Source organism: Triticum aestivum, chromosome 3D (genome assembly GCF_018294505.1).
Source record: "Triticum aestivum cultivar Chinese Spring chromosome 3D, IWGSC CS RefSeq v2.1, whole genome shotgun sequence".
Taxonomy (NCBI): Eukaryota; Viridiplantae; Streptophyta; class Magnoliopsida; order Poales; family Poaceae; genus Triticum; species Triticum aestivum.
Genome location: NC_057802.1, coordinates 601,769,564 through 601,778,948, shown reverse-complemented (window position 1 = coordinate 601,778,948; position 9,385 = coordinate 601,769,564). Strand labels below are relative to the sequence as shown.

Here is a 9,385-nt window from a genome sequence, read left to right as displayed (position 1 = left end):
ACTCCCCGAAATTCGTTGCCGCACGTCGGAAGAAGCCGCCGCATGCCAGAATTTGTCACCGCCAGTCTGAATTGCGGCCGTCCATGGGCAGGGAACGGGCGGCGGGAGCTCGTTCGCAGCGGCCTGCAGTGCTGGGCTCAATCGAGGATGGGCAGGCGCGCCAGGAAGTGCGCGGTCGGGGCGGGCGGCGTAGGGCTCCTCCATTGCATGCGTGGCCGGGAACGGGCGGTGCTGGGGCGAGGCACTCCGTGACCGGAGACGGGCTGCCGGGACGGAGGAAAAATGAAAAAGAAGGGCTATGGTGGGATACAGTTTTATTTACGGGGTTTGCTCTGCCCGGGGCAATTTCGCACCGTAAAACAGTTTACAGTGCACCTTATATTTGTTTTTAGGGGTCAACTTATACCGAATCTGTTAGAGATGCTCTTACTCTGGCGCTGGCCGAATACAGGTTTGCAACGATCGAGCAGGACCTGTAATTAGCGACTGCATTACGTTACGTGAAATAGAACAGGCCCATACAGAAACCCACGGTTCCACGTTGATCCTAATTTACTTCTTTGGTTTGAGGTGTGACGGGAACTTACCGACCCAAACCTCCTACCCGTGGAACCAATCCACGAGAGGCGACGCCGACGCGATGGTGGCGGCCAAAAGGAGACGCTGCGCCGCCAGAGACGACGAACTCTGCCTCCACCTCTCTTTCCTCTCTCGGTCTCTCCTGGACTGGATCTCGCCGCTGCCGCCTCTCCTCGCCCCAGCGGAGGTAAAGCTCCCCATCGTCCTCCTCCCTCCCACCCGCGGCCATCTCCCTCTCTCGCCATGCCGTCCACCCGCATGCCTGGGAGACCTCCTGTTGTTTTTCTCCTCAGCCTCCTCCTCTCCGCTCTCTCCCCTATGTTTTTCTCCTCAACCTCCCGTCCTCCCACTTTCCATCTACCCTGTATCAACATTATTTTAATCCGATTGAACCTTGTCCTATTTAAATTATACAATGTTAATCTGATTGAACCTTGGTCTATTTAAATTTGATGCCATGCTAATCAGATGAGTTTTAATGTACACTCTGGTTTCTACCGATCTGATCCAGATTAGAGACGACAGCACCGCGACGAATCCTGCACTGTAGTCAAGAATTCTCGAGACTGCACCCAACTAGCCAAGGTTGAAGGTTAGCACTACCCACCACTGTCTACCATCTACTAATCCGCCTATTTATTTGTTGAGGGAGGCCTTTTGCTACCGCTTGTTTTGCATTGCAGGAGCGTTGTATGATCTTCTCGCTTAGTCGTTAGAGTAGCGTTGCATACAAGGGTTGGTGAAATCACATTAAACTAACAGTACTCCATGTGTGCGCGATGGGTGAAGCTAGCAGGTTAATTACTACTCCCATGCAATACTTTCAGATAGCTGCAATTTTTGAATGTCTACTATAATTTTATACTACCAATTTCTCTCAATTCTGAACTTTTATTATCAAAATTGTAATCAATTTTTCGTTCCTTTGATTGCATGATTTATTATGCTAATTTTGACACATTGACACAATATTCGAAGGAAAATCGCCTACAATTAAGTTGCTTCGGCGTTGCATGATATTCTTCGTTGAAAGGAATTAGCAAGTAAGCTAGCCTTTCTTAATTGAGTTGGGGAATGGCCCCATCAGGTCGCGAAAGGCCGAACAAGTTTGCTCAGGGTAAGGATGACGCTAAGACCTCAAAGCATCATGTTGTTAAACAAACTAGGGTTTGGAACAATGCTCGATACCCTTGGTGGGTACGGCTGTCATATATTTATAAGAGGGAACCGTACAAATACAGTTATGTTACAACACGTATATCTAATATATACTTAGTCTAACACCCTCCCTCAATCTTAACTATGTCCTGAAACACTCAGAAGGTTAAGATTGCAACGGCATCCTTCAAAAGAAGGCAAGGGCAAGGGTTTAGTGAAAATATCAACAAGCTGATCCTTCGAAGAAACAAACTTAATCTGAAGGAGCTTCTGAGCAACACGTTCCCTCACAAAATGATAGTCAACTTCGATGTGCTTCGTTCGGGCATGAAATACTGGATTGGATGAAAGGTATGTTGCACCGATGTTATCACACCAAAGAACAGGCGGCTGAGTTGGGGAGACCTTCAACTCTCGAAGCAATGACTGCACCCACATGATCTCAGCTGTGGCATTAGCAACAGCTTTGTACTCAGCTTCGGTACTACTCCGAGACACCGTAGCTTGCTTGCGAGCTTGCCAGGCGATCAAGTTAGGCCCAAAGAACACAGCATGTCCCCCCGTGGATCGCCGATCATCAGGACAACCAGCCCAGTCGGCATCAGAAAATGCTGAGATCAGTCCAGAACGCGCAGGCTGAAGATGGAGACCATATGAACCAGTGTGACGAACATAGCGCAAGATGCGCTTAACAGCTGACCAGTGAGGAGCACGTGGTGTATGAAGATACTGGCACACACGGTTAACTGCAAATGATATGTCTGGTCGAGTAATGAGCAAGTACTGCAGTCCACCCACAATGCTGCGGTACTCTGTGGCATCCTCAGGAGCAAGCAAGTCACCAGCAAGAGCTGTCAGTTTGTCTGTAGCAGACATGGGAGTCGTAGCAGACTTGCACTGCAACATACCGGCACGACGCAGGAGATCCTGAGAGTACTTCTTCTGAGTAAGAGTCAAGCCACCATCAGAATGAAGAACCTCTAGGCCCAGAAAATAATGCAGTCTCCCAAGATCCTTAACAGCAAACTCAGCACCAAGAGAGGACACAAGCCGATCTGTAGCAGAAGCAGACGAACTGACAAGGATGATGTCATCAACATATACCAGAATGTACATAGTCACCTCAGGTCGCTGTAGAATAAACAGAGACGTGTCTGCTGTAGAAGGAACAAACCCATGCGCACGAAGAGCAGCGCCAAGACGGGCATGCCACGCACGCGGGGCCTGCTTCAAACCGTAGAGAGCTTTGACAAGGCGACATAAATGATGTGGCTGAGCAGGGTCAACAAAACCTGGCGGCTGACGCATATAAACCTCTTCTTCCAGAACTCCATGGAGAAAGGCATTCTGAACATCAAGCTGTCGAAGCAACCATCCGCGAGTAACAGCCAAAGAGAGAAGAACACGAATAGTAGTTGGTTTAATAACAGGACTGAATGTGTCTTCATAATCAATGCCATACCGTTGTTTGAACCCCTTGGCAACCAGGCGTGCCTTGTACCTCTCAATGGAGCCATCAGCATGTTTCTTCACCTTGAATACCCATTTAGAGTCAATGATATTAACACCAGATGGAGGTGGAACAAGACGCCAAGTGCTGTTTCTTTGAAGAGCATGAATCTCCTGCTCCATCGCAGCACGCCAATGCGGGATGCCAAGCGCCGCTCGAAAATGTCGTGGTTCAGTCGTAGGGTCAGCCTCAGCATGTGCCACACAGGCCGCAAGCCACGCGACAGTGCCGTCAGTGCGCTTCTTCGGTTGGAAGATGCCACTTTTGCTGCGAGTATGGGGACGCAGGACGACAGGCGGAGGTGGCGCTGGAGCTGCCATACCAGAGGAGCCACTATCCATCAGCGGCGAGGAGGACGCACCGGCGGGCGAGTCAGGCGCATCCGGTGGCACGGTCAGGGTCGGCGAAGACAGACCGGGCGTGATCGGCGTCGACGAACCAGGCGACGAAGACTCGGTGACCTGCGAGGCCTCCGGCTCAGGGGAGAGCGCCGCGGGTCCAGCCGGCCCGGCCGACAGCTCCGCAGGTTCGGCCGGCCCAGGCGACAGCGAGGCCGCTGGCCCTGGCGACTTGGTCACCCTGTCGGATCCTCGTGCATGGGGCATGCACGCGTGATCGACGTCGGGGTCAAGCGGGGTAGTGGCGGGGGCAGCCTCGTCGAGCGCCTCATCCGGCGTAGCAGCAATTGGCGCAGTTGTGGCCATATCATCATCCAGAAGCTCAAGTCGAGCGCCTCGTTCAGTCCCTGCACCATGGTTAGGCAACAACAGAGGAGAATATGCAGCATCCACAAATTGATCAGGCAAGACTGGAAAAGAGTGCAACTCAGGGACGGGAGTATCGGTGGGTGATGTGAGCGTGGAAAACGGGAAGACAGTCTCATCGAACACAACATCACGAGAAATGTAAACACGATTTGACGGGATGTGAAGACACTTGTAACCTTTGTGGAGAGGACTGTACCCAAGAAACACACATTGTTTAGATCGATACTCAAGTTTATGCTTATTGTACGGACGAAGATGCGGCCAACACGCACAGCCGAACACTTTGAGGAGGGAGTAATCTGGAGTTTCATTAAGCAACACTTCGAGTGGAGACTTCATGTGAAGGCGTCGTGTGGGAATCCTGTTTATCAAAAAACAGGCAGTAACAAAAGCATCGCTCCAGAACCGAAACGGGACAGAGGCATGTGCAAGAAGTGTCAGGCCAGTTTCAACTATGTGACGGTGTTTGCGCTCAGCTGCACCGTTCTGCTGATGTGTATGAGGACAAGACACATGGTGTGAGATGCCAAGCTTCTGAAAGAAGGTGTTAAGGTTACGATACTCACCCCCCCCAGTCTGACTGAACATGGATAATTTTGTGCTTAAGCAATCGTTCAACATGTGCTTGAAATTGCATAAAGACATGAAACACATCAGATTTGCGCTTAATAAGATAAATCCAAGTAAAGCGACTGAAAGCATCGATGAAACTGACATAATAGTTGTGACCACTAACAGAAGTTTGGGCATAGCCCCACACGTCTGAAAACACAAGTTCAAGAGGAGCCGTGACAACACGACTTGATACAGAAAAAGGCAACTGATGACTCTTGCCTTGTTGACAAGCATCACACACTAGAAACTCCTTATTACTCGACTCAACAGGAAGATGATGGCGATGAAGCACATGGCGCACAATGGGAGTAGCGGGGTGGCCAAGGCGAGAGTGCCACTGTGACGACGACACCCGAACACCACTGAAAACTTGAGAGACTCGTGGCACATCAAGTGCGTATAAGCCGTCGCGAGCTCGACCACTAAGAAGAACGTCCCTCGTGTCCCGGTCCTTAACAAAAAAATGGAAAGGGTGAAACTCAACAAACACATTGTTGTCACGAGTTAATTTAGGAACCGAGAGTAAACTACGTGTGACTGAGGGAACACGAAGGACATCAAGCAGATGCAAGGTTTTAGTGGTACGTGAAAGAAGAGATGCCTGACCAACATGTGAGATGGGCATACCTGATCCATTGGCCGTGCGGACCTGATCGTGACCGGTGTAGGGCTGGCGAGTGGCCAGCTTGTCAAGCTGACTCGTCAAATGGTCCGTAGCGCCCGTATCCATGTACCAGGCAGGATCCACCGAGTATGAAGGAGTGAACCCGGGATCCGGTGTAGCGAGAGCAGCTTGCTTCTCATTGCCCTTCCCATTGTTCCCAATGCCAAGAAAATCTCGTTTAAAGCGACGATGGCAGCGAGACGCCAAGTGCCCCTCGATGCCGCAGAGTTGACACTCAACCCCACCACCACATGCCTCGCAGTGGAGCCGCTTGCGGCCAGCCGTCGGAGGTGGAGCGGACGGACGGGGCTGGTTGCCTGAGGTCGGCGGCGCCTTCTGCTTGGCACCGCGGGCGCCCCCGCGGAGAGCAGCGTTCGCAGAAGGGCCCTCCGTGTAGACGCCAACGGAGCGGCGAGCAGCGAGCCTCTGTTCGGTGTTGAGAAGGCGTGCATAGAGATCGCGAGGCGGCATCGGTGTGTCACGTCCATTAATGTTTTCAACGAGAGAATCATAGTCCTCATCAAGCCCATTGAGAATGAACGAAGTAAACTCCTCATCACGAAGAGGCTTCCCAATAGACGACAGTGTATCAGCCAAACTTTTGACCTTGTTGAAGAAGGCCGTGACGGAGAGGTCATTTTTCTTGACCTCACCCAGCTGGTTACGAATGGCAGAGGAACGGGCCAGCGACTGCGAGGAAAAGCTGGAGTCGAGCGTGGCCCATGCATCCCTCGACGTCGCGGCAAAGACCACCATGCCGGCCACGGAGGGTGTGAGCGAGGACTGAATGGCACCCAGAATAGCTTGATCCTGAGCGATCCACCGACGATGAGCAGGGTTGGACACCATGACGGAGCCACCAGCGGCCGAGGGCACCGGAACCATGGCCGGGGGACACGGCAGCGTACCATCGACATACCCCTCAAGGTAGTGACTACGCATCAGCGGCAACACCTGAGCGCGCCACAGGAGGTAGTTGTCAGCAGAGAGCTTCACCGTCACCAGGTGAGCAAAGTGGAAAGGTCCTGGTTCAGCCACCGGTGCGGAGAGCTGCGAGTCATACGTCGGGGAAGCACTGTACGGAATCAGCGCATCGGCCGACGGAGGCGGACGGTAGTGTTGGTGATGACCGTAGGGCGCCGTAGGAGGAACGCCGTAGGGCTGCAGCGGCGCGACATACGGCACAGGGGCAGCGTAGGGCGCGCCATACGGCGACTCATAGGGCACCACGGAGGACGAAGCATACGGCGCCGGCGCGACGTACGACGACGACGGAGCGACGTACGGCGCTGGATACGACCTGTCGTAGGGCACCTGGACGGGGGCACCACGAGGGCCTGAAGCCGGCGGCGCAACATGCGATGGAGTCGCACCATACGGAAGCCGCGCAGAGGCACCGTAGTTTACCTCCAGAGATCCATCACGAGGCTGGACTGGATGGTTGACCGCCAGAGACCCATCGTGGGGTGGCTGCGCTGGATCATAGGAGTTCGGCGCCAGGGCTGCATCACGAGGAAGCGACGCATCACCGGCGAGCAGCGATCGGGGTGCAGGCGGGTGCGATCCCGATGTGGCCGGACGGGCCCAGGCGAGCGGAGCGGACGCCATGAACGGCGATTCCGTCGCCAGGGTTGACGGAGGCAGCACGGCGGCGAAGGCCGACGCGGCGGCGGCAGAGGAAGCGGAAGCACGGCGCGGATCGAACGCGTCGTCTGATACCATGTTAAACAAACTAGGGTTTGGAACAATGCTCGATACCCTTGGTGGGTACGGCTGTCATATATTTATAAGAGGGAACCGTACAAATACAGTTATGTTATAACACGTATATCTAATATATACTTAGTCTAACACATGTCATGGGCGAACCCGGAGGCTCATCAAGCAGCAGACGCCACAAAGATCGGTCAGCTCCTCCGCCGCCTACCCGGTCCGGCAACAAGTCCAACAAGGTGGAGTACCTCCGTTCATCGCCGCAGTTGCCTGCGCCGGGCAGCACGGCGCTGCGGAATGCACGCCCCCAGGCAGCACAGCGCTGCGGAGTGCATGCCTCCGACCCAATCACAGTTCAGAACTATCATTGCTATTGACTCTGATGCTCCTTTTTTTACGACTATCTTAATCTTCCTGTACAACTGACAAACTTGAGGATGTCCTGCCACACTTGACCGTGAGAGATGGCGCAGCGGCTCTTGGGCAAGGCGGTCGAGATGATGGATCGGTCTGCTTTAGTGGCGAAGTCCACAACCCGGTGAGGGGTGCACCCGTGGTGCCGCTTGCACTGCCGTCGGCGTGTGATTAGGTGACGAAGTCCGCGCCTTCGACGACAGATGGTTCGGCGGCGAAGCCCTCGTCTCCGACATCATTGACTGGTGCTAATGAAGTGGATAAAAAGCGACCATCTGATGAAGTGGAAGCTGGAGCAGTCTCAAGGAAGCCCAGGTAACCTCCTGGTGGTACGTATGCTCTTGCCACGTTGTGTGTCGTTCGGAACATAATTCTCTTTTTCAACCCTTTTTGTATATATATTTTTTGGTGTCGCGAGTAATACGACCAACTTAGACGACTTTTGCTCTCCCGAAGCAAAAGAACTTCGGGCATTGGTGAAAAAGTATCAGAAGATCCGTGCCAAGGAGAGCCTCGCGTTTGAGAGTCTTAAGGCTCCTTCGGCTGAGCAGACTTCTGCACCCTACCTTGTCGTCCTGCTTGCTAGCAAAAAGTACATCTCCTATGAACTCACAGATACCCAAGAGGCGTTGAGGGAGCGGCCTTTAACAAGGAACAAGTGATAGAGTGGATCACATCTGCGATAGGCCTTTGGAAAGGCCGCTATGGGAGTGGGGCACTACCAGATCTTGAGGTCCTGATTAGCCACCTCCAAGCTATGGTGGCTCGGCTTCCAGTGCATGGCGACTCCCCTATTAAGATGATCCGGCACCCGAGTGGGTGCTCCCTCTGATCCGCTCGTGCAGAGATTGCTTCCGGACGTCGCCGCCTTGAAGTAGACGGGCCATGCCTAGAAGAACGCCTCACCGACCTGGCGTGCGTCCGCAACTGAGAGTAGAAACATATCAAAGATCATCGAAGGATGGTCGAGGGATATCGTAGGCTCGCTGAGGAAAACAAGACCCTTGTCAAGAAGCATGCAGAGCTAGCGGCACAAGCTGAGAAGCACGTGGAAGTCCTGGCTGAGATGACGACTTCTTGCACCCGACACGTTGAAGCTAATGAACATGCAGTCCGGGTCTCTTCGTTCGTAGGAGGCTGACTTGTATGCAAGACGTTGTGAAGAGGTGTATGCATTCTTTGGCAGCTGGCGGCACTCCCCCGGAGAACGCGACCGTCCTATCCTACCGGCCTCTTGAGTGAGGGTCCGGTTCAGCGCCATCATCTTCTGCTCCTCTAATGAAGGGATACACATTAGTTTCAGATGATTTTTTGCTTAGCGAAATAAAAACAGAATAGGAGATGATGGCACTGGACCAGTCCCCTCACTCAAGAGGTCATTAGGACGGTCGCAATTTCAGGGGAAGCACTGCAAGCCGCCAAGAATGCACCGCCTCCTCGCGACGTTTTGCATACAAGTCAGTCTCCTCATAAAAGATCCGGGCTGCATGGTCATCAGTTTCAAGGTGCTGGGTGCAAGAAGTCGTCATCTCAGCCAAGACTTCCACGCGCTTCTCAGCTTGCGCCGCAAGCTTCGCGTGCTTCTCGGCAAGGGCCTTATTCTTCTCAGTGAGCCTACAATGTCCCTTGGCCGTCCTTCGATGATCTTCGACCTGTTTCTCCTATCAGCTATGGATGGACGCCAGGCCGGCGAGGCGTTCCTCCAGGCGCAACCCGTTCTTCTCAAGGCGGCGATGTCCAGAAGCAATCTCCACAAAAGCCACATCAAACTTATGGATCAGAGAGAGCACCCGCTCGGGCGCGGGAGCATCTTCAAGAGGGGCGTCGCCATGCCCTCAAGCCGAGCCACCACAGCTTAGGTGGCCAATAAGGATCTCGAGATCAGGGAGGGTACCGCTCGCGTAGCGGCTTTTCCAGGGGCCTATCATAGATGCGATCATTTCTATTACCCCTTCCTTGTTAAGG

The 9,385-nt window shown here is 53.4% G+C and overlaps 1 long non-coding RNA gene across 1 annotated transcript; it reads left to right on the top strand.

Moving 5' to 3' along the window:
* The first annotated feature begins 446 nt into the window (after positions 1–446).
* LOC123075823 (uncharacterized) lies at positions 447–1,407 on the top strand. The gene is made up of 3 exons (XR_006436210.1): positions 447–766; positions 1,091–1,171; positions 1,263–1,407. It is a non-coding gene; the product is annotated as an uncharacterized lncRNA (long non-coding RNA).
* The last annotated feature ends 7,978 nt before the right edge of the window (positions 1,408–9,385 follow it).